At 42.3% G+C, this 24,679-nt stretch overlaps 1 protein-coding gene across 2 annotated transcripts in view; it reads right to left on the bottom strand.

The window, feature by feature from the left end:
* Nucleotides 1–23,553: 23,553 nt before the first annotated feature.
* The window catches only part of ZWINT (ZW10 interacting kinetochore protein), a 30,828-nt gene continuing 29,702 nt past the window's right edge, over nucleotides 23,554–24,679 (bottom strand). Inside the window, exon 9 of one of the 2 annotated variants that reach the window (XM_040454190.1) lies at nucleotides 23,554–24,178. The gene's annotated coding sequence lies outside the window, so the exon portion shown is untranslated. The remainder of the gene's footprint in view (nucleotides 24,179–24,679) is intronic. The other variant, XM_040454187.1, reaches the window with a different exon arrangement.

Raw genomic sequence — 24,679 nt, 5'->3', positions numbered from 1 at the left:
GCGACATCACAGGAAGCCCATGAAGCTGTCCATACTCTCAAGGCGACTGCCATTACTTGTTACTACAATGGAGCACTTAATTCGGGGTTATGCATTACTTGAGTGAACTAGGTGCCGTTGGGACCCACATCCCCATGTTATAGATGCTATAACGCCCTCCCCTTTATAGATGGGAGTGTTCTGGAAGTAAACGTGTAAAGGGCAGGCTGCTAGACCTCAAGTGTCTAGCTTAGACTCCAGCTCTGTGCTCGGCTTCTGGTAACATACTTGCTTCTGAGTCTGGAGCCAGAAGAAAATGAGCTGGGGGTCCCACAGTGCCCAGATACCCTATTCACAGTACATCATGTGACACACACACACACACACACACACACACACACACACACACAAAATCTATTCTTTACCCACTCGAACATGAAATAGTTCAAGGAAAATCGAATCAAAGTATACTCTGTGTGATATAAGACCTATTGTCAGAGAACAGCCTGGAGAGTTTGGGGAAGAGTGTAGTTTCCTTCCTGACCTGAATTCCAGCAGAACTATCTGGCAGCTGTAACAATATCCCTACGAGAAATACTGGATGTCTGCATGGCATTTAGTCTGAACTCAGTGAAAATGAAACTCCTGGAAAGACGTGTCTCTGTCGTGTGTCGAGGCCCAGCGGGTGACAGAGTCTGAAATGATCCGAACCGTTAGAAGAGCTTGCTGTGCTGAGGATTTCCGTACCGAGTTAACTTACTGCCGTCATCTGCTTCCTACGCTCATTTGCAGTAACCAGCTTTGACGGGGAGTTCTTACATTTAACACCAGGAAACATGCATCTGGAAGCCAGATTTCTTGTAGTTTTTATAGACATCAATAATACACTATTAGAAAGGAGAGAAGCCATTCAGTTTTAGTTGTACAAATGAGTCACAATATTTATTATGGATTTATTTTACGTGTATGTTTATTTATGTATTGCTTCACAATGTTTATTATGGATTTATTGTGTATATGTTTGTATATGTGTATGTACATGCGTGTACATATAACTTTAGTTTCAGATGGCCCCTCCAACCCATAATTCATAATTTTTCATTGGTCCTGAATTATAGTCAGTGAATTTTTTTCAATTTTTTTTTTTAACATTTATTCATTTTTGAGAGACAGAGAGAGAGCATGAGTGGGAAAGGGGCAGAGGGAGGGACACACAGAATCCGAAGCGGGCTCCAGGCAGCGAGCCATCAGCACAGAGGCGGACATGGGGCTTGAAGATCTCACGAGCCGTGAGATCACAACCTGAGCCAAAGTCGGACGCTCAACGACTGAGCCACCCGGGCGCCCAGATATAGTCAGTGAATTAAAAAAAAAAAAAAGAGATTGCTATAAGTGACTGTAATATAGTTTATATATTGATAGGCTTCTGTTATCTGGTAATGAGTTCATCAGTAGCTGTGAATCTTCTATATAATGGAAAGCAAAATCTTTAATTGCCACTACAACAATTTAACTTTTTCAATGAAAAATACATTATAATAGATTCTTGGTGTTCTTAAGGGAAAAGATCCTGGTAACATTGTTAACCTTACATTTTGTTAAAACTTTGATAAGTAGTTAGCTGATCCAATGGGGTAAGGTATATTCTGAATCACTCTACACTTACCAACCCAAGAAAAACAAGGTGACACTGAGTTGTGGGTGGGACGAGTGGGCTTAATCTCTTGCTGTGCCTCCTCCTTGAAATATTAATCTTGCTTAGGTTTTGTGTTTCAGGGAAATGCCAAACACTTACATAGTATTAAGCTTCAAATTAAGCCTTGAATCATAAATTCCACATCTATTAAAACCAAAAGAATTGCTCTGGCTGTTTCTCTTCTCTTTTCAATTATTTCTTATTTTTGAACCATGACCTACAAGTTTTAAGTTATGATGACATAACCTTTAAGTAAGTAAAATGTTGTTACTCTAAACACGTTACAGACTGAAAATCGTCAGTTGGGCCATTTGTGAAAAATAAGGCTGAGGAATACAGTACTCTACATACATCCTTAAAAATACAGCATGCTTTAAAGAAATTCAGTACAAGATAATCTGAGAGGCATGTGTATTACTTAAATTATGATGATCTAAAACAGTATTTCTGAGTATTCCATAAAGGAAAAAAATTAGTTTAAAAATGATTGGAAATACATCACCTAAGAGCTACCACTTTAAGTATGGTGATTAAAACTTCATTAACATAGTTAATAAAAAATCTTTTAGAGTCAAGTGCACATGAGTTCAAATTCAGATTTTAGTTCTCCCTTGCTGTATAACGCAATATTTCAACATCTCTAACTCTCAGTTTCTTCACGTAAAAATGAAGATATAATTGTACTTTCAACGTAAGGGAGATTGGGAAGTGTTAGAGAGAGCTTCATGAATTATCAACAACCTCAGCACTCCAATATCTGCTTACCAAATCATCTGTGTATACCAGATTATGGTAGTTTTAGAGGAAATTATTAAGTAGTAGTAGAGAAGGGATCTAACTTTGTTAATCTTGATGTCTGACCAAGGAAGTAAAATAATATACAAAATACCAGGGTACCTGGGTGGCTCAGTCATTTAAGCGTCTGACTTCAGCTCAGGTCATGATCTCACGGTCCATGGGTTCGAGCCCCGCGTCCGGGCTCTGTGCTGACAGCTCAGAGCCTGGAGCCTGCTTCGGATTCTGAGTCTCCCCCTCTCTCTCTGTCTCTCCCCCGTTCATGCTCTGTCTCTGTCTCAAAAATAAATAAATAGTAAAAAAAATATTTTAATAATAATAATATACAAAATATAACCTACCATATGCTTAGAAAATACACGTGAATAAAATAATGAAAACTTAGCATATGTCATTCTACACGACTGCCATATTCTCCTTTTTTTCGGGGGCAGTAACTTATTTATAAATTGGTAAGACCCATCGGGCACCTGGGTGGCTCAGTAAGTTAAGCCTCCATCTTTGGCTCAGGTCATGATCTCACAGTTCATGAGTTCGAGCCCCGCATCAGGCTCTGTGCTGACAGTTCAGAGCCTGGAGCCTGCTTTGGATTCTGTCTCCCTCTCTCTCTCTCTCTCTCTCTCTCTCTCTCTCTCTCTGCCCCTCACCCATTCATGCTCTGTCTCTATCTCTCAAAATTAAACTTAAAAAATTAAATATACATATATGCAAAATATATATATGTGTGTGTGTGTGTGTGTGTGTGTGTGTGTGTGTGTGTAAGACCCTTAGTTCTCAGACCAAAGATATATTAAGAGAGAATTCAACAAAAGAAAAGGAACAGGACTATAAGATTTTCCTATAATCTCTTATTTTTTTAATTGTAAATTATTTAATTTGTTTAATATTTTTTGTATAATTGACATATAAAATAATATTCCTTTCAGGTATAAAACATAATAATTCAAAAAAACCCACGATGATTCAATTTTTATATATATTGCTAAATGATTGCCACAATAATTCTAGTTAACATCCTTCACCAACATAGCTACAAATTTTTTTAAATATCTTTTTAAATATATTTAAATATCGATTCTCTTAGCAACTTTCAAACATGCAATAAGGCACTATTAACTATAGTCACCATGCATACATTACACGTACATTACGTTACATCCCCATGACTTATTCATTTTATAACTAGAAGTGTGAGCCTTCTCACCCCTTTCACTCATTTTGCCCAACCCCATGACCTGCCTCTGGCAATCACCCAGTCTGTTCTTTGTATCTATGAACTTGTTTTTCCTTTGTTTTTAAAACTGCACATATAATGAGACCATACAGTATTTGTCTTTCTCTGTCTGACTTATTTCACTTTGCCTAATGAGCTCAAGGTCCATCCACGTGGTCACAAATGGCAAGATTTCTTTCCTTTTCATAGCTATATAGTATTTCATTGTGTCTCATTTACACACACACACACACACACACACACACACACACACACACACATTCAGTTGTTTCCACATCTTGGTTATTGTAAATAATGCTGCGTTGAACATGGGGATGCACATTATTTTTTTAGAATTCATTGTCTTCTTTTCCTTCAGGTAAATACACAGAACTGCAATTGCTGGGCCATGTGTTAATTCTAGTTTTAATTTTTGAGGAACCTCCCTACTGTCTTCCAGAGAGGCTGCACCAGTTTGCATTCCCACCAACATTGTCAAAGGTTCCCTTTTCTCCACATCCTCACCAGCACTTGTCATTTCTTGCCTTTTTGATAATAACCATTCTACCAGGGATGAGGTGATATCTCATGGTGGTTTTAGTTTGCATTTCCCTGATGATTAGTGATGTTGAGCACTTTTTCATATACCTGTTGACCATTTTTATGTTTTCTTTTACTTTTTTTTTTTGCTATTGAGTTATATGAGTTCTTTATGTATTTTACATACTAATCCTTTAAGACATCTATAATTTGCAAATATTTTCTCCCATTCCAAAGTTGCCTTTTCATTTTGTTGATGGTTTCCTTTGCTGTGCAGAAGCTTTTTACTTTGATGTAGTCCCACTTGTTTATTTTTGTTTCCGTGTCAAATTAAAAAAAAAAAAATCATCACCAAGATGGATATCACAGAACTTTTTCCCTATGTTTTAATCCAAGAATTTTATAGTTTCAGGGGTACACTCAAGTCTTTAATCCATTCTGATCCGATTTTTGATTATGCCATAAGACATAAATTAATTGACCATATAGGCATGGGTTTACTTCTAGACTCTCTATTCTGTTCCGTTGGTCCATGTGTCCATTTTTATGCCAGCACCATACTGTCTTTTATTAGTATACCTTTCTAACGTAGTTTGAAATCAAGGAGCATGATGCCTCCAGCATGTTCTCCTTTCTCAAGATAACTTTGGCGATTTGGAGTCTTTTGTGGTCTTACTATCTCTTCTGGAGAGAATTCTTGAATCCCATCTGTCTGTTATTAATCACGATAGCTAATGAAGGCAATCCATGTCGCAAAGTAAGAATTAATCTCAAGCATCCCTGTCATGTAAAATTTTATCAACAATTTTTGCATCCATCCTCATCTGCCAACAAGCGAAAGTAAAATACAATAATATATATTAATGATGAAGAACTAGGAGACCAGGTATTATTTTTAGTAGTATCCTTATAAGTGTGCAGAATCCATAAAAATTCTCCTAAATAAAAAATAAAAATCACAAGAACCTCTAGGGTCATCCTCTGATCCCTTTCTTGGCTTCACTCTAGATGCTGCTGCCGGACCATCAATGACCACAAAACACTGAAAGAAGATGGGGATGTGAGGCAAGGTCTTAACACCCAGCCAAACCCATCCAAGCTGGTCTTACTATCTATTTAACATGCAAGGTATTGCTGTGGTGATGTTAAAAATAATCATTTTTAAGTGAAAGTAGCTAGAGTTTTACTTTCATTAAACTCATAAAATGGAAAAGATAAGATTTATCATCAGTAAGGGATTATGTAAAATACTGAATCCTTTTTTGATTCATAGACAGGTACCTGAATGAGTGTCTGACTATTTGGCACTGGGGCGTAAAGGGTGTCCTGAGAAGCTGTCAGAATTTGAAGTGGACTGAACACGTTTAGTATAGATTGTGACATTCTAGAAAAGACAGCAATTTATTCCACATAAAAAGACACAGATGTGTGAAGTAGAGAGAAAAGGAGGATGCTGATAAAGATGATGGAAATGATATTCGAATCTATATTGCATTATTTCAACAAATTTATTTATTTATTTATTTAAATTTTTTTTTGGATTTTTTTTTTTTTGAGAAAGAGAGGCAGAGCATGAGCAAAGGAAGGGCAGAGAGAGAGAGAGAGAGAGAGAGAGAGAGAGAGAGAGAGGATCCGAAGCAGGCTCTGCGCTGACAGCAGCAAGGTCAATGTGGGGCTCAAACTCACAAACCACAAGATCGTGACCTGAGCCGAAGTCAGATGCTTAACTGACTGAGCCACCCAGATGCCCCTCACCAAATTTATGGTGCAGGTATTGATAGCTATTCCCATTGGACTGCTTAAGGACCAATGTCTCAGAGAGGCTGAGTTTTGCCCAATGGAACTGGTCAAATCTAAAAATTCTAAAATCTACCCTTGTAACACTGGCTGGAAGAAGAGTTTCAGTATTTCTATGACAGACAAAAACTACTGGGAAATAAAACTCATATATCCATATATCTTTTTAAAATGTTTATTTACTTTTGAGAGAGAGAGAGAGAGAGAGCATGTGCACACAAGTGGGGGAGAGGCAGAGAGAGAGGAGAACACCGAATCCAAAGCAGGCTCCAGGCTCTGAGCTGTCAGCATTGATAGTATGACACAGGGCTTGAATGCATGAACCATGAGATCACGACCTGAGCTGAAATCGGGAGTCAGATGCTTAACCAACTGGGCCACCCTGGCACCCCTCCATATATCTTTATGAACTCTGTATTTAACAATGCATATTTGAAAAGAGTATCTGATACAAATGAAAGACATTCCATGCTCATGGATTAGAAGAACGCATATTGTTAAAATTTCCACACCACCTAAAGCAATCTACAGATTTAATGCAATCCCTGTCAACATACCAACAATATTTTTCACAGAACTAGGACAAATAATCCTAAAATTTGTCTGGAACCACAAAAGACCCTGAGTAGCCAAAGCAATCTTAAGAAAGGAGAACACAACTGGAAAGTATCACGATCCCAGATTTCAAGTTACATTACAAGGCTGTAGTAATCAAAACAGTGTGGTACTGGCCAAAAAATAGACACACAGATCAACAGAACAGAACACAGAGCCCAGAAATACCCACACTTAGATGATCAATTCATCTATAATAAAGGAGGCAAGAATATACAATGATGAAAAAGCAGTCTCTTCAATAAACAGTGCTGGGAAAACTGGGAAGCTACATGCAAAATAATGAAACTGCACCACTTTCCAACACCACATATAAAAAAAAAAACACAAAAAAACCCAAAAATAAACAAACAAAAAAAAACCTCAAAATAAATTAAAGACCTAAATGTGAGACCTGAAACCATAAAACTCCTAGAAGAAAGCATAGGTAGTAATCTCTCTGACATCAGCGGTAGAAACATTTTTCTAGGTATGTCTCTTTAGGCAAGGGAAACAGAAGCAAAATTAAACTACTGGGACCAGAACAAAACTAAAAACTTTGCACAGCAAAGAAACCATCAACAAAACAAAAAAGCAACATACTGAATGGGAGAAGGTATTTATAAATGATGTATCTGATAAGAAGTTAATATGCAAAATATATAAAGAATTTGTACAACTCAACACCAAAAAGCTCAAATAATCCAATTAAAAATGGGCAGAATAGACATTTTTCCAAAGAAGACCTACAGATGGCCACTAGACACATGAAAAGATGCTCAACATCACTTATCACCAGGGGAATGTAAATTAAAACCACAATGAGATACCACCTCACACCTGTCAGAATGATGAAAATCAACAACATAAGAAACAATAGGCGTTGGCGAGGATGTGGAGAAAGGGAAACCCTCTTATACTGTTGGTGGGAATGCAAACTGTGCAGCCAGTGTGGAGAACAGTATGGAGGTTTGTCCAAAAAGTTAAAAATAGAACTACCCTATGACCCACTATTTCCACTATTGGGAATGTACTCAAAGAAAATGAAAACAGTAATTTGAAAAGATATATGCACCTCTATGTTTATTGCAGCTTTATTTACAGCAGCCAAATTATGCAAGCAACCCAAGTATCTATCCATGGAGGAATGGATAAAGGAGATGTGGTACACACACACACACACACACACACACACACACACACTGGAATATTACTCAGCCATAAAAAGAATGAAATCTTGTCATTTGCAACAACATGGAGGGAGCTGGAGAGTGTAATTTTAACTGAAGAAAATCAGTCAGAGGAAGACAAATACCATATAATTTCACTCATATGTGGAATTTGAGGAAAAAAAACACAAGGAACAAAGGGGAAAAAAGACAAATGAAAAGACTCTTAAATAAAGAGAGCAAACCGATGGTTACCAGAAAGTGTGGCGGGGGTGGGGAGGGGGGTGATGGATTAAACAGGTGATGGATTAAAGAGGGCACTTGTTGTGATAAGTACTGAGCAATGTATAGAAGTGTTGAATCACCACATCATACCCTTGAAACTAATATAACACTGTATGTTAATTATACTTAAAGAAAAAAAGAAAAAAACATAAAAACTGAAAAATCAAAAAAGAAGAGATCAACTGATAGTATCAGAATTAATTAATTAATGTGCTTATTTGCCAGCGGACAGGTCACTTTTTCATTTAAATTTCTTACTTCAGTAGACTTTTTCTCACCCTCTGAAATATAGAGTAGCTAAGGTAAGTCATTTTGCCACCTGAAGTCACTTTCAACCAGTTCCTAAGCAACTGAACATTTAGGGGCCAAGCCTGCTTTATGCCTGTTATTTCAGTCCCCACAGGTAAACTATGAACATATAGTGGAAATTACATAGTTTTGGCACTTAGGGAGAGCTGGGTCTGAATCCTGGTTGAGACCGTCACCATGTTGTGACTTAGAACAGGTAATCTGTCAAGATGAGGCAGGGTGAATGCAAAGTGTGGTACATCCACAATGCACGTCTGGCATTCTTACTACTAAATAGACTCAGTTTTTCTGTCTGACATTCTAACTCCCAGTGAGCTAACTCCTGCTTGTAGCCTCACCGCAGTTACTGGGAATCCTTCCTTCTCCGTAACTCTTCTCCAGCTGATTCTGTGGGAAGCTGGACTGTGGCTTCATGCTATATGTGTACTTCCCACCAAGGACCATGGAAGACTGTGATGGCTGTTGGTCACCTGAACAACGTCTACCATGATGTTAACCTGAAGCTTCATGGATATGGCGTGTTGTTTGATATACAAGAGTCTTACTTTCCTCATCTCTACACAGGAACAATACTATGAACTCAATGGGTTGTTTTAATTAAATGTCTATCACCAAACATTTATCACAATGTCTGACACATAGAGACTATTCAGAATACAATAGCTAGAGTTATAACTGTCTTTAGTATTATACATGAATGAATACTGTAACATGCCTAAACCACGTTCAGGCCCCTCATGTCCCTTTTTTCTCAAGCCTTAGATGATTAACTGCCGTAATAGAGGGAAATTCCACATTTCAGTAATTTTCCGTGGGCCCTGACTCCACTTGGTTTTGCTTCTTTTTCTTGTTATTCATTCATATTTGTGCAACGTCAGACTGTAGCTAATTTAAATAAAGCAATGTATCCTGTACATTTGGGATTGCTCTATAATTCTCATGGTAGAAAAGAGACTTAGAATATGGTGCCCAGTACAGTGAGACTTTGCCCCACCATAGGCCATCTGAATTTGTTAAAAATAATTTATCTCTAAGGGATACCTGAGATCTTCCAATGTAAATCAACCCTCTTTTATTTTTATTTATTTATTTATTTATTTTAAATATAATTTGTTGTCAGATTGGCTAACATACAACCCTCTTTTAACGTTAAATTATAGGAAAGGCTCAGAATAGTCTATTCATGAAATTCTTATATTTCACCTTCATATATTCTCAAAATCTCTGATTCTTTTGTAGCTGACTGAACTCAGTCCCTGGAATTCTGAAGAAGCGCTGCTCTGAGAAAACACAGGGAAGAAGTGAAACCTATCCATACATATGGTTCTTTGATTGGGTGTATGATAAAACGTCTGGATTATTTTAGCATTTGTTCCACAAAGTCCTAGATGTGGAGGCAGTGGGGTAGAGTCTTCGATCCCTTCTAAGTCTCCCTTTGTCAGAATGCTTGATCTAGAGCCCTGATGATCTGCTGTCCACTCTTTCCCGCAATTCATGCTACACTGACAATGAAGAGTCCAGAATGCAATGCCTGAGTTCTAATCCTTTCTGAGGGCATATTTTTTATGACTAAATGTTTTAGCTCTAATTAGCTTACCTAATGTCTGTCACTGCAAGTAGGAAATAAAATGATGAAATTCGAATCTAAAATGTAAAGTGATGGAGATAATTGTTTAACGTATATATTTAGGTCTTGTTGCCATAGCTGAATGAACTAAGTCATATTGTACCAAATGAATGTGATTTGAAGACCTAAGCAATGATTCTTAACTCTCACCAGTTAATTAGGACCATGTTAAGTATAATAAGCCCCACTACTTACTGGGATTTAATGTCCAGACACATAGACTTCAGAGTCTTTGGATTCAACAGGCACCGCCTACAAGCAGGCTAGCTCCGTACAAATCCACCCCGCGACCCAGCTGCTCGACGCAGTTGTGTTTTAGGTCATTCAAATTATTTTATTATTTATTAAGAAAAATCGACCTAATACAAAAACTGCTATGTCTTTTAATCTTTGCTCCCATCCCATGATCACCAGTCATATGCTCTCAAGGGAACGTGGCCACGTGAACTGAACTGTAAATCGCATTTACACCATTGCCACTTGGATGGTATCACTGTAACTAATAAAGCATTCTCTGTACGTTGTCAAGATTACCCTAAAATATTTTAATGTTAAGTAACGGTAAGTTTATGGAGCATATTCTTATTTTTTAGATACATTTTTTTTCAATAAAGTATCCATATTACTTAATTACACAGGTAGCATAATTCCTCCTGCTATGGACTAAATCTTCCTTGCAAAGAGAGGTGATGAAGTCCTAACCTCCACTACCTCAGAATGTGACTTTATTTGGAAATAGGGTCTTTATGGAGGTAATCAAATTTAAAATTTTTTTTTTCAACGTTTATTTATTTTGGGGACAGAGAGAGACAGAGCATGAACGGGCGAGGGGCAGAGAGAGAGAGGGAGACACAGAATCGGAAACAGGCTCCAGGCTCCGAGCCATCAGCCCAGAGCCCGACGCGGGGCTCGAACTCACGGACCGTGAGATCGTGACCTGGCTGAAGTCGGACGCTCAACCGACTGCGCCACCCAGGCGCCCCGAAGGTAATCAAATTTTAAAATAAGGTCATTAGGGTGGGCCCTAATCCAATATGATCGGGCCCCTATGAAAAGGAACAACTTGGATACAGATATGGTACATACGGAGGGAAGATGATGAAGAGACACAGGGAGGAAACCATATGAAGGCGGATGCAGGGACTGGGGCTATGTTGCCACAAACCGATGAACGTCTGGGGCTGCCACAAGCTGGAAGACACAACCCCGTGGGGTCTGGATGGAGTAGAGCCCTGTCAACACCTTGATTTCATACCTCTGGCCTCCCAAATCGTGAGGCAGTAAGTTTCTGTTGTTGTGAGCCACCCAATTTGTGATAGTTTGTTACTGCTGTCACAGGACTCACACATCTTTCTTCCTTCACTTATTAATTTTATTGTGTAACACTTTGGTAATGACTCTATTCCTTTACAATTAGAGCCAATTAAGACTTAGGAATTCCCTTTCTAAGTGCCAGGTTATGTTCTAAATGTTTTGCATATACAAACTCATTTAATACCTACAACAATCCTTTGAAGTCAGTGCCATTATTTTGCCTTTTCCAGACGAGGAGGCAGAGTCACACAAAGGTTAAACAACAGGCTCAAAGAAACACAAAACTCTCTTGGATACGTTACGTGTGTTTGTCTTTCATATTGATGGTGGTGTATGTTTCCTATGGGCTTCACTTTGCTTGATAGATTACCAACCACTCAAGATAAATGTGAATTACTTGGGAGTCAGGTTGCTTCATCCAAGTGGTTACAACCTCTCAAGCATGAACGTGTAAACATGGGAAGTGACCTCGTCTTGTTATAGTTGTCATTCTCCACTTGCTCAGAAAAAGAGACGAATGGAAAGACCCGGAGAAAAGGAAAAGTCAGTCCTCTTTATCCAAGAGGCTATTATCTCCTGCCACTCCTTATGTTTTGATATGTGCCAGACAGAATGGTAAGGCAAGCAGTAAAAAAATTCCTCAAGACTCACTTAGTTTCAGTGAATTTCTTTTGATGCATTGATGTTAAATTTGACTACCAATTCAGGAAGTGTGCCGAAATGTTTCCTTCGTTCCATTTACTCACTTTCAAGAGACGTTAGCATGATATGTCATAGCACACCAGTGTGGTCTAAAACACCCTTTTTACATAGCTGTCACACATTAATAATGATTTAAAACCAGTAGAAGAAACTTATTCCCACTAGTAATTCTATTCAACCTGTGTTTGCAAATTATTTGCAAAAGCGCATCAAAACTGTAAAAAGTCTGAGATTTTGCCCTTCTTTTAAATGAGAATTTACTCCGTCACAGTGTCATGAGCATCAGCAGAAGACATAGGACTCCTTGGTCAGAGACACAGGATTTTATGACTCTCAGAAACAGCAGCAGTCAGAATACTAACAGTTTCTTGTGCTGGTTCCCTAGGTGCTAATTCCCAAAGGGCTACAAGGAAAGGGCCAGATTACAGGTGGGTAGAGAGTACAAGAGAGGAAACCTGAAGTCAGATAACCTGAGTGTTTTATAAAGGGCACTAAACATGCCTGCCCTTTGCTCTGGAGGCACAGGTTATCTCTATCTTCCAAGACTGTAAGCAAACATGCCCTTCGCTTTACAGGACATGTCAGTTCTGTCTTCCAATGAGTCTCCGTGCAAACACTTTGAAAAGATAATCAAGAAGTTAGTTCCTCTGCTTACATGACACGCAGAAACACGAGAACCCATAGAGCTGTCTCCCCAAAAAGCATGCAATTGATTCATCCTGACTGACCCTTAGAAATAAATGACTTAGTTGATTTATGGAGATCTAGTAACGTATTCGCTCAATTCCACTGACAGCTCTGGAGTCAACGGTAATGAGGCTCACGAAGAAGCACATGTCACAGCATTAAGAGCGGGACAGCAAAGCGACTATGTAACAGACACGAGATCGGGAAAAGGGAGTGAAATAAGTGGATGTCGGGTCGACACCACTGGGTCTTCCACTTCCGGCTGAGACGGACTAACAGGGACAGGAATCACCCAGAGCGAATGAACGACGACACGAAGACACGAGGCAACGGTGGGGAGACTGGGCACAACACAGATCGCCGAGGAAGGGGAACAATGACGGTATCCCCACGACTGCCTCACCTGCTGCCTCCAGCCCAGAAGTCCCCCTGAATTGAGGGGATGGAGCCGGAAGGCCAGGAGGCCGAGGCAGCCGGGGCACACGGGGAAGAACACTGCACAGGAAAGAAGTGAACCGAGAGACACCGCTTGGGGACGTGAGAGTCCTCCTTGTGTCGATGTGTTGTGAACATGTGTGTGAAGAGGCCACTGGCCTCCAGAGAAAAGAACCACCGGAACAGAGCACAGGGCGTAACCACGGAGCCACACGGGGCCGGGAACGGCCGGGCCAGAGACAATATGTGGGTGGGGCGAAGGTTTCTTACTCACAGCACCACATGCACGGGCCGTAAAAAGAAACAACTGATCAATCATAATGCATCAAAGTCAAGGATCTCTGCTCTTCAAAAGTCAAGGGAGTGAAAAAGAAAACAAACCACAAATTATTTTCAGATTGCACATTCAATAAAGAACCTATATCCACAATATATAAAGACTCACAATAAATAAGACAACTAATTTCTCACAAAGAGGCAAATGTTTTGAGGTGGCCCATCAGCAAACAGGATACATGATGGTAAAAATGCACTGGAAAAGATGCTCGACATTAGTAGCCGCGAACCAATTAAAGAGTCAAACTCAAGGACACACCTGTTAAATCCCCATAAAAACGTCTAAAAATAACAAAGCTGCACCAAGTGTCGAGGACAGGGCACAACCGGAATTCTCGTACACGACTGTGGGATTGTAAAGGGGCACGAACACTTTGAGAAGCTGTCAGCTTCTTCAAGAGTTCCTGACACTTCCACGTAATTCACCCCTACAGGAATGGGGATTTACCCTTGATAAATACGAGCACATGTTCACACAACGACCGTACACGAAACATCACAGCAACTTTACTCGTGGTAGCCAGAACCAGGGACGGCCCAAACCACAAGCCCATTAACAAGTGATGGAAGAAGAGAATTGTGACAGGTCTCTATAATACATTAAAAATAAAATAAAATAAGCCAAAACGCAACAAGCAAAGGATCCACACAACGTGGCACCTCACATTGACTCCGCTGAGCGGAAGCCAAAGAAAGAAAGAGCGGGTATGACATGATTCCGATTCTATAAAATCCTAGAAAATGCAGGCAAACTCAGGGTGACAGACAGCACATCAGTTGTGCCTGGGGACATGGTCAGTGGCTGGAGAGGCGGGCTGTGAAGGAGCAGGACAGTATTCCATGTGGTACATTCGTCATCGTGACCATCATAGTTTCACCTGCGTACGTGGATGTGAAAACCGACCGGATAGTACCTTCTCAATATGTGTCGTCGATTGCTCATTTGCTCATAAGGTTGTAAAAAATATGGGCAAAAGGGTCCTACAAATAGTCTTGTTGATTAAGAAACAAAATGCAAACAGCGAAAAGGGTTCATTTTGTAAAGTTTAAAGCCACAATATCCCCTTTATATGTCACTTTTACATGATCTCAGTTTAGATAATACATATATTTTTAAACCAAATCCAGGGGCGCCTGGGTGGCGCAGTCGGTTGGGCGTCCGACTTCAGCCAGGTCACGATCTCGCGGTCCGTGAGTTCGAGCCCCGCGTCGGGCTCTGGGCTGATGGCTCGGAGCCTGGAGCCTGTTTCCGATTCTGTGTCTCCCTCTCTCTCTGCCCCTCCCCCGTTCATGCTCTGTCTCTCTCTGTCCCAAAAATAAATAAACGTTGAAAAAAAAAATTTTTAAACCAAATCCAGAGGGAAAACAATACTCGTTTTCCCGCCAAAAGTATTTTAACGGGATTGTCATGGTGATTTTAGGAAACAGGTGTAATACACATAGATATAATTATGGAATTTTCCAAGCGAATTACTATAAAGGACTTTGGAAACTTAAAGCAGGTAGTAGGGTCGTAAAAGCGCCATTGAAATACCAGCGAAGACAAGGGGTCCTTCCCCCCTTTGTAACATAGTTGGCCGCGTACTATTTACCCAAACCGCCTGGAGGTCCGGTGCGGTGTGTGCTGCTTTACCCCTTCATGTTCCTAAATTCTACAAAGCACTAAACAAGGCCAAGCAACACAACGAACTTTGCCGAATAATAATAATGAAAAAGCAAACACTATTGATCACTAGGTAATAGAGACAAAAGTTCACGTTGTCAAGTATATGACTCCAGGTTTTTGACAGAAAAGTGTAATGAATATAAATTCGTGTAAAAGGAAGTAGGCGGACTGTATTTTTTCGCAGTTTTGACTTCACGTTAAAATTGAGTGGAAGTGGGGCGCCTGGGTGGCTCGGTCGGTTAAGCGTCCGACTTCGGCTCAGGTCATGATCTCACGGTCCATGAGTTCGGGCCCCGCGTGCTGTGCTGACAGCTCAGAGCCTGGAGCCTGTTTCAGATTCTGTGTCTCCCTCTCTCTCTGCCCCTCCCCTGTTCATGCTCTGTATCTCTCCGTCTCAAAAATAAACATTAAAAAAATATATACAAAAAAAAAAAATTGAGTGGAAGGGACAGATGTTGTCTTTTTCTTTCCAAATAATGTAAGAAACTGATATACTTTTAAAAAAATATATATCATAACTGTGAATTAATTAGAAGAAAAACCAACCTTGAGGCAACATTAGTGGAGGTCAAGGTTTGTAATTTGTGTGAACACATTATAATTTCAGTCCAAATAGTCTTTTATTGTTTGGAGACTCCCACACGGCAAAGTGCTTACTTTGGGAGTATATTTCGAAGCTGTTTCTGAGGTCTGAAATCCAAGAACACAACCCATTTTTAAAGTTGCCATTTGCTATGGACCTTGAAATTCTGATAAAAGGTTATGTGCTTCAGATATATTCCCTTTGAAAAGCCACATCCTTTGAGGTTAATTTTGTTTTATGATTATCTCCTTCTGCTTTTTATAGCTACTTCCAGAACCTTCCTTGGTCCCCCCTCCTCCGTGGTCGCAGGTCACACACCACAGTAAACCCCATGCTCTCCTCCTTCCCCACTCCGTCCTAACGTCATCTCCGCACCCGACACTTACGCCCTCGCGACTCCCGGTGACTTAAATCTTCACAGGCTTCATGCTTCTACATCTCAGCATTTCTGCCCTCGTCCTTCCCCTGACCTCAGGCACCTGCTCCTGCAAACATGCCTGTTTCTCAGGCAGGACACACCCGATGACACGTGGCATCACCACCAAACGCACAGCAGCTGGAAACAACAAAAGGTTAATTCCCGTTCTCATAAAAGTTGCCATCAATCTAAGTCCTCAGGGGGGCTCTCCCCCTGCACTCAGTCAACATCCGAGGCCACCTCAGCTCGTACCGGGTCCTTTCACCAACATGACCCTCAGGTTTGTAAATGCTTCAGCCCAGAGGGCAGAAAACCACTCCCAGCTCTGCCTTTGGCCACAGCCAACCACATGGTCACGCCGATCCCCAATGGAAGGATTTGCTGAATCATGCTGTTTTCTTGGTCGAAACCGTAGGTCTGGGTAGATTCAGTCGTTAGCCCACTGCATATGCATACGTGTGCACCATGTATGTGCACAACACGGCCAAGCGGAGTAACGTGGACCCTCAGTGAGGCCATCTTCCCACATCCCGGGATTCAACAGTGCTTACCTGTCCCACACAACATCTACAGACCTCGCTCTCTCCTCAAATCTCCAGCACATCCATCGAATTCTCTTTCTCGGCGGATAAAATGCCTATCTCCAGAACCATACGTTTCTTATTTTTTCATAAACCATAAGGTACACAAGTCACTGCGGAAAAGGGCGACGATACTGCCCCACCGAACGAATAAAAGGCCTCAGAAGAGACCGTCCCTCCCTCAGCGCCCACCTCCCTCCTGTGCCCTTCCCTGGCCGCCCCCCAGATCCTCTGCACCGAGATCTTGACACTCCCGTCTTTAAATGCTGGCCTCCTCCTGGGTCGTGCTTTTTTCTTCCTACCCTTGCTGAGCACACACACTCTTACGGTCACAAATGATGTCTACCGCAGAAGCATCCAAGGTTTTATTTCCACGTGGACCGCAACCCGACTGCACACTTGCGAATGCAGCTGCCGACTGTCCAGCCCTGGATCTCAAACCCAACAACCCCTCGTTGAGGTCCTAGAGGTGGTACACATCTTCACACCACACCACCTGCCATATCTCAGTATGAGATGGCTTCATGTCTCCAGCTCCTCAACACAACTGTCAGAGCCCCTATTTAATGACTCTAACCAGCACCCCACCCATGATGACCCCCTTTAACCAGCATCACACCCCATGATGATTGCCTTTAACCAGCACCCACCTCATGATAATCGCCTTTAAACAGCACCCCACCCCATGATGATTCCCTGTAACCAGCACCCATCCCATGATGATCCCCTTTACTCACCACCCCACACCAGGATGACCCCCTTTAACCAGCACCCCACCCCATGATGATCCCTTTAACCAGAATCCACCCCATGATGAACTCTTTAACCAGGACCCCATCCCATGATGATCCCTTTAACCAGCACCCATCCTATGATGACCCCCTTTAGCCAGCACCCAAACGCACGATGATCCCCTTTAACCAGCACCCCACCCCATGATGACCCCCTTTAGCCACCACCCGAACCCATGATGATCCCCTTGAACCAGCACCCAAACCCATGATGATCCCGTTTAACCAACACCAACCCCATGATGATCTCCATTAACCTGCACCCCACCCCATGATGACCCCCTTTAACCAGCATCCCAACCCATGATGACCCCCTTTAATAAGCACCCCACCCCATGATGTCTCCCATTAACCTGCACCCCACACCATGATGACCCCCTTTAACCAGCGCACCATGATGATCCCCTTTAACCAGCACCCCACCTGATGATGACCCCCTATAAGCAGCACCCCACCCCATGATGATCCCTTGTAACCAGCACCCCACGCCATGATGATCCCTTTTAACCAGCACCCCACCTGATGACCTCCTTTAACCAGCACCCCACCCCATGATGATACCTTTAACCGGGACCAACCCCATGATCCCCTTTAACCAGGACTTACCCCATGATGATCCCTTTTAACCAGAACCCACCCCATGATGATCCCTTTAACCTGGATCCACCCCCATGATGATCCCTTTAACCAGGACCCCATCCCATGATGATCCCTTTAACCAGCACCCAACCCATGATGATCCCCCTCCTCAGCTAGTTATCCTCTTCCCCAGTGCTGTATTTTTATTCTCAGCACCTTTTGCTGCTATGTTTTATTTGTCAGTCTGTTCAACACCTGCACTGAAGTGTAAGCAGCAGAATAGGGTAGAGGAAAAAAGAAGTCCTGAGCACACAACTACCACGTAGGGACGTAGGGAATTTAGTGCAATGGGCTCCTCGGATTAGGAAGTGATAGGAGCAAGGAAGTAAAGCTGAAAAACAGGAAAAACAAAACAAACAAAAATCACGTATCTGCAATGGTATTTTGCCTCAATACTTGTTGATTGGAGTTCACTTCGTATACTTATGCGTCATATAGAAAATACCAGGAAAGCGAATGGAGTCTAAAACCCAATACCACATTATGCTAATACTTACAGTTTATTTTACGCAGTTACCTCCATTTTGCAGTGTTTATTTAGGCCAAAGACATTTTGGAAAAAGCTTTCTGGCATCGTAAAAAGAATGTGAGTTTGGGGAAAAGAAATGCTGACATTCTCTGTATCTGACTTCTTTAACAATTCTGCAAGTAGTCTCTCATCTGAATTATTTTTATAAATCGCTACTGGGAGAAGTGTGTGCTATTGTGTGTGACTGGCAAGTAAGCGTGTCCCGAGATGCTGCACAAAAGAGCAGAGTCGAATGTAAACTGGAGATGATGTGTACCAGATGCGCCGACGGCCACGCTGGACGAGCCCGGGCCAGCGCGGTGCTTGGCAGGGAGGCCTGGCGTCCCGTCCACACCTGCTGTTGGCTTCTGGTGATGCACCAGGTTCTCAGGACGGCTGCTTGGGCAGCAGCGAGGGAGGGATTGTACGGTGGGCACATTTATCTGTGAGTGCCTCAACGTGCCTCAGTGGGCTGCATCACTACTTGGCATCCAGCTCCTAGACCGTCCGTGTTTATGAGACACAAAGGGGAAAACCTGGCTAAAGTCAGTGCTTTTCTTCCTAAACGTTTTGAGGAAATGATGCTCAACATCACTCATCATCAGGGAAGTACAAATCAAAATCATGATGAGATACCACCTCACACCTATCAGAATGGCTGAAATCAACAACAGGTGTTGGTGGGGAAGTAGAGAAAGGGCAACCCTCTTCCACCACTGGTGGGAATGCAAACTGGGGCAGCCGCTCTGGAAAACAGTGTGGAGGTGCCTCAAAAAGTTAAAAATAGAACTATCCTACGACCCAGCAATTGCACTACTGGGTATTTACCCCCAAAATATAAAAACACTAATTCAGAGATACATGTAACCCAATGTTTATAGCAGAATTATTTACAACAGCCAAATTATGTAAACAGCCCAAGTGTCCATCGGCTGATGAATGAAGAAGCGTAATGTATACACAATGGAATATTATTCACACATAACGAAGAATGAAACCTTGCCATCTGCAACTACGTGGATGCAACTAGAGTGCACGATGCTAAGTGAAATAAGTCCGTCAGAGAAAGATAAATACCATACGATTTCACTCATGTTTGGAATTTAAGAAACACACGAGCAAAGGCAGGAAAAGAGAGGGGGCAAACCAAGAAACAGACTCTTAACCACAGAGCACCGATGGTCACCAGAGGGGAGGTCGGTGGGGTTTGGGTGAAACAGGGGATGGGGACTGAGGAGGGCACTTGTCTGATAGAAAAGCATAAAAACAAATAAATACAAAAGGGAAGAAAAGAACTCAGTTTGCACATTCCCATTCTTCGTTTTCTTAAAGCCACACAAAGGCAAACAGAACTAAGACTTCAGGGAAACTGCAGCCATAATAATCCACTCCTAAAAACAGGTACTTGGCACGAATTTACATGTAAATCAACCATCAATCCATCAGGACATAATTTCCAAAGTCAGTAACATATAACCTTCCCAGTGTAACCTCCAACCGCCATATGCATAGAGTCATGCTTTTTACCAAACAAGGTGCATTATTTGATGTTTAACCATATAAACACCTTGGGATTATGTTCCTTCAGCCCACGAATTATATTTTAAATACCAAAGACAATTCTTAGGGGCACCTGGGTGGCTTAGTCGGTTGAGTGTCCAACTTCGGCTCAGGTCATGATCTCACAGTTCGTGAGTTCGAGCCCCGCGTCGGGGCTGGAGCCTGGTTCGGATTCTGTGTCTCCCTCTCTCTCGGTCCCTCGGCCCCTCCCTAGCTCTCACTCACACTCTGTCTCTGTCAAAAATAAATAAAATTTAAATAAATAAATACAGACATACATACGTACATACATACCAAAGACAATTCTTAAAAATGGGGAACAGTGCTGGTAACCCATAAATACTGAAGGGCGAAAACTTAAACAGTGAAAATAACATCACTGTCTCAGCAGTTCTAGAAACACACAGCTAAATTCTCTCATTTATACTGTATTTGGTATAAAGTATATACTTTCGTGTAGTAAGTGATATTTAAATACAAACAGTTGACTTGGGAAAATTTTGCTATGGTCTAACACTCAACCCATCGAACTTTGCATGACTCTTTATAGAAATCAAAATAAACTTTTAAAATATATGAGTAATGCATGCAAATAGTCAAATGTTCAGACAATAACAAAGATATCGAGATAAAAAGGCTATGATGAAGGAAAAAAGGTTTTGAGAAAACTTTTAACCTTCATGATAAAATCTTGGGGCGCCTGGGTGGCTCAGTCGGTTAAGTGTCCAACTTAGCTCAGGTCACGATCTCACAGTTTGTGGGTTCGAGCCCCGCATCAGGCTCTGTTTTGGCACCTTGGAGCCTGAAGCCTGTTTTGGATTCTGGGTGTCCCTCTCTCTCTGCCCCTCCCCCATTCACGCTCTGTCTCTGTCTCTCAAAAATAAACCAACATTAAAAAAAAATTTTTTTTAAATCTTAATGTGAGTCACATGGGCTGGAGAGGAAATAACATCTCTTGCCCTGAAATAGCACACTTCATAGGTTCTGAGGTTTTTGAGGGAAACTGTACCAAACGTCTACCTCCTCAAGTGGAGGAGCCTTCATGAGGGAAAAGTCTCACGCGTACGCTAGAAATCTGCAAGAGAAACTGAATGGCAGTATCTTTGGGAGGAAAATCCAAATGAGGTCATTTGAGAGTGGCTGCTCCCGTTTGTCCTAAGATCCGAGATGAGAACTGAGTTTAATATAAGAACCAGAAAAAACTCTCCTTTTCCTCGCAAAAATACGTTTCCAGGAGAGGATTAGAAAACGAGTTTTACTGTCAGCAGCTCCGACAATTACTGAATATCCAGCTTTTCAGAGGCCAGCTTCTTGTCCGTCCAGACCTCCTGGTGCCCACTGTACAGGGCGTCGGGACCTCGAGCTGTAAGCTCTCCTTTATCAACTAACCAGTCATTTTCAATCTCGCTGAGCCTCAGTTTCCCTATCTTTAAATTTTTTTTAATGTTTATTCATTTCTGAGAGACAGAGAGAGACAGAGTGCAAGCGGGGAGAGAGGGAGACACAGAATCCAAAGTAGGCTCCAGACTCTGAGCCCAACACGGGGCTCGAACTCACGGACGGTGAGATCATGACCTGAGCCGAAGTCGGACACTTAACTGACTGAGCCACCCAGGTGCCCCCTAACTATCTGTAAAATAGGGTAAAGTGTCTTAAAATCTGAACTTTTGACAGATAAAATGAAAGCAGTGTATTTAGCACAGCGTTTGGTTCCCAGATAGCAGCCTGGATTAACAAATGTAAGGGAGGACATTCCTTTGTGGTTTCAAATGTTCCTGATCACAACCAACGTGGCCAATGCCTGCCTCACACATTACTGACGGGTCACTAATTACAGAATCAGCATGAAGGAGCAAGACAGCAAGGAGCCCAGGCCACCCGGGACGTGCGTCCTGGGCGACAGTCACTTCCACGCTCCCCCACGCGGGCAGCTCTTCTCCCGGTCTACACCACCCCCAGGTCTCTGTTCCAAAGGCTGGCTGCTCACGTCTTTTATTTTATTTTATTTTATTTTATTTTTTTAACGTTTATTTATTTTTGAGACAGAGAGAGACAGAGCATGAACGGGGAAGGGGCAGAGAGAGAGGGAGACACAGAATCAGAAGCAGGCTCCAGGCTCTGAGCCATCAGCCCAGAGCCCGACGTGGGGCTTGAACTCATGGACCGCGAGATCGTGACCTGAGCTGAAGTCGGACGCTCAACCGACTGAGCCACCCAGGCGCCCCATGCTCACGTCTTTTATAACAACGTGATTTCTGCAGTTTACCTGACACAACAATTTCAAATGCAAGTCACGTGTAGGCACACAAAAACAAGACAAGGCACCGGCACCGGTAGTTGCCAACGTGAGTTGGATAATCACTCATGGTCAGAAGCCCCATGTGAATCGTCTGTGACACATTATATAACAAAGGCGCACAACTGGCTCTGACAAACCAGAGTGTACATGGATCGTCAGGACACGAAGAAACTAAGTCACGTTTTTCCACACAACGTGCTTGGAAAAAGTACCTTCTAGGAACTCTGCATGGGCAGAAAGGAATCCCAGAGGGGGTAGTATTCTCATGGAGACTTAGGGCAAATTATACTAAAGTCATCATTTCTCCCCTTTCTCACAGTTGACTGGCCAAAACTGGGCTGATAAAAATTTCCTACCTAATGTGTATGCATTCACTTTATATTCCAATTCTCCACAAAAAAATAGGATTTATAAATGTTTACTATGAATTTTCTGGAGACCTTACACACAGTTTTCTAGGAGAATAGAGTTTTGAACATTGTTCCTTCTTTCTGTGTTTGCTTTTTGTTCAGCTTTGAGAAATAATTGACAAATAAAATTGTAATATATTTGAAGTGTACCGTGTGATGACTTGATACACGAGTACATTGTGGAAGGATTCCCGCCAAGTTGATGAACGCATCCATCATCCTACGTCTTGACCTTTTTATGGGGGGGAGGGCACAAAGGGGAGAACACTTATGTTCTAGTCTATTAGCAGATTTCAATCACGCAATACCGTCATGTGAACTCCAGTTATCAGTTGCACATTCGATCATGAGACCTTACTCGTCTTGTAACTGACAGTCTGAGCCCTTTTGCCAACTTCTCCCTATGCCTCTCCTCCCCAGCCAGGCAACCTCTATCCTAGTCTCTGTTTCTACAAGTTTGACTTTTCTAGATTTCTCATGATACCTCATGTTCTTCTTAAGATTGCTTTGGTATTCACGATCTTTTGTGGTTTCATAAGAACGCTAGGATCATTTTTTCTCTTTTCTGCGAAAAACGCTTTTGGGATTGTGATAAAGATTGAATGCAATTTGGAGACTGGTTGGGCAGCATGGATATCTTACGATATTTATTCTCCCATTTATCCCAATCCATGAACATCTGTATCTGAAGCTAAAATGTACGGGTCAAGGAACCAAGGTGTGGTGGTTAGAAGTGACCTATCTCATTATCATTCCCAGGATCCAGCGCATAATCTATACTTTTCGCCCCTATTAAATCAGTCTATGTAAACAGGTTCCGTCTTGGAGGAAGGCTGGGTGGGGGACATTCTTCGTAGCAGAGACTTGAATTTCGACACATAGAAAGCTATGACAACCAATGGTTATTTGAGTTTCTCCCGCCAGGAGACCGGCAGGTGGCCAAGAGATAAAATACTCTCCTACCGGAAGCCACTAACCCTTTGGTCGGGAGGTGGGATTGTGACAAGCAAGGACAAAGGTGGGTGTATCCGGAGCTCAGGAGATTCACTGGGGTCCCTCCTGGGCCATCCAGCCTCTGCGAAGACCTTCAGTGGGCAACTGTAGGAATCACGGTCTGGGAGCACAGAACCCAGATGTCCGTACACATGAATATCTTGATCACTTTGCGGAGCGGGCAACCTAGAGCGTCACGTGTGTTGATGCTGGCTGCGGTAAATCTGGAATCTGTGGTACAAAAGGGAAAACCTGAGTGCAATACGAGAACCCTGTGTTATTTCTTAACAGTGCATGTGATTGTACAATTATTATTTAAAAACAAAGAGTTTTTGTAGGTGTGCAGTACAATCCCGAGTGGCCGTGTCCTTGCTAAAGCAAGGATGAGCGCTGAGGAGCGGAACGTGAGACCAAGGCGGACATGGGGTGCCGAGAGGGGGCCGCAGAAGCCGCCGGTGCCCTGCTCGCTCTGCTCCAGCGCTGCCTTGTCTTGTACGGAACTCGGGCAGCCGAACACGCTGTGCAAGCGGACAAAGGACCAGGAGGGCCACCCTCTGAGCAGCCCGAACGAGGACGACCGGCAAACGCATATCCAGCCTGGCTTTCCTGCCGCCGGGCACACCGTACGCGTTTTACACGCTGGCCCAGAGATGCGAGCGGCGGTGCCCTCATCACCTGCAGCAGCAGTGCAGGAAGGGCCTCCCTCCTTTCCCTCTCCCGTGCTTTCCACACTCAAGGCCAAAGCTCCCAAGA

The sequence above is a fragment of the Herpailurus yagouaroundi genome, unplaced genomic scaffold (genome assembly GCF_014898765.1).
Source record: "Herpailurus yagouaroundi ecotype Mexico unplaced genomic scaffold, PumYag 211, whole genome shotgun sequence".
In the NCBI taxonomy this organism is placed as follows: Eukaryota; Metazoa; Chordata; class Mammalia; order Carnivora; family Felidae; genus Herpailurus; species Herpailurus yagouaroundi.
This window is presented reverse-complemented; position numbering and strand designations above follow the sequence as displayed.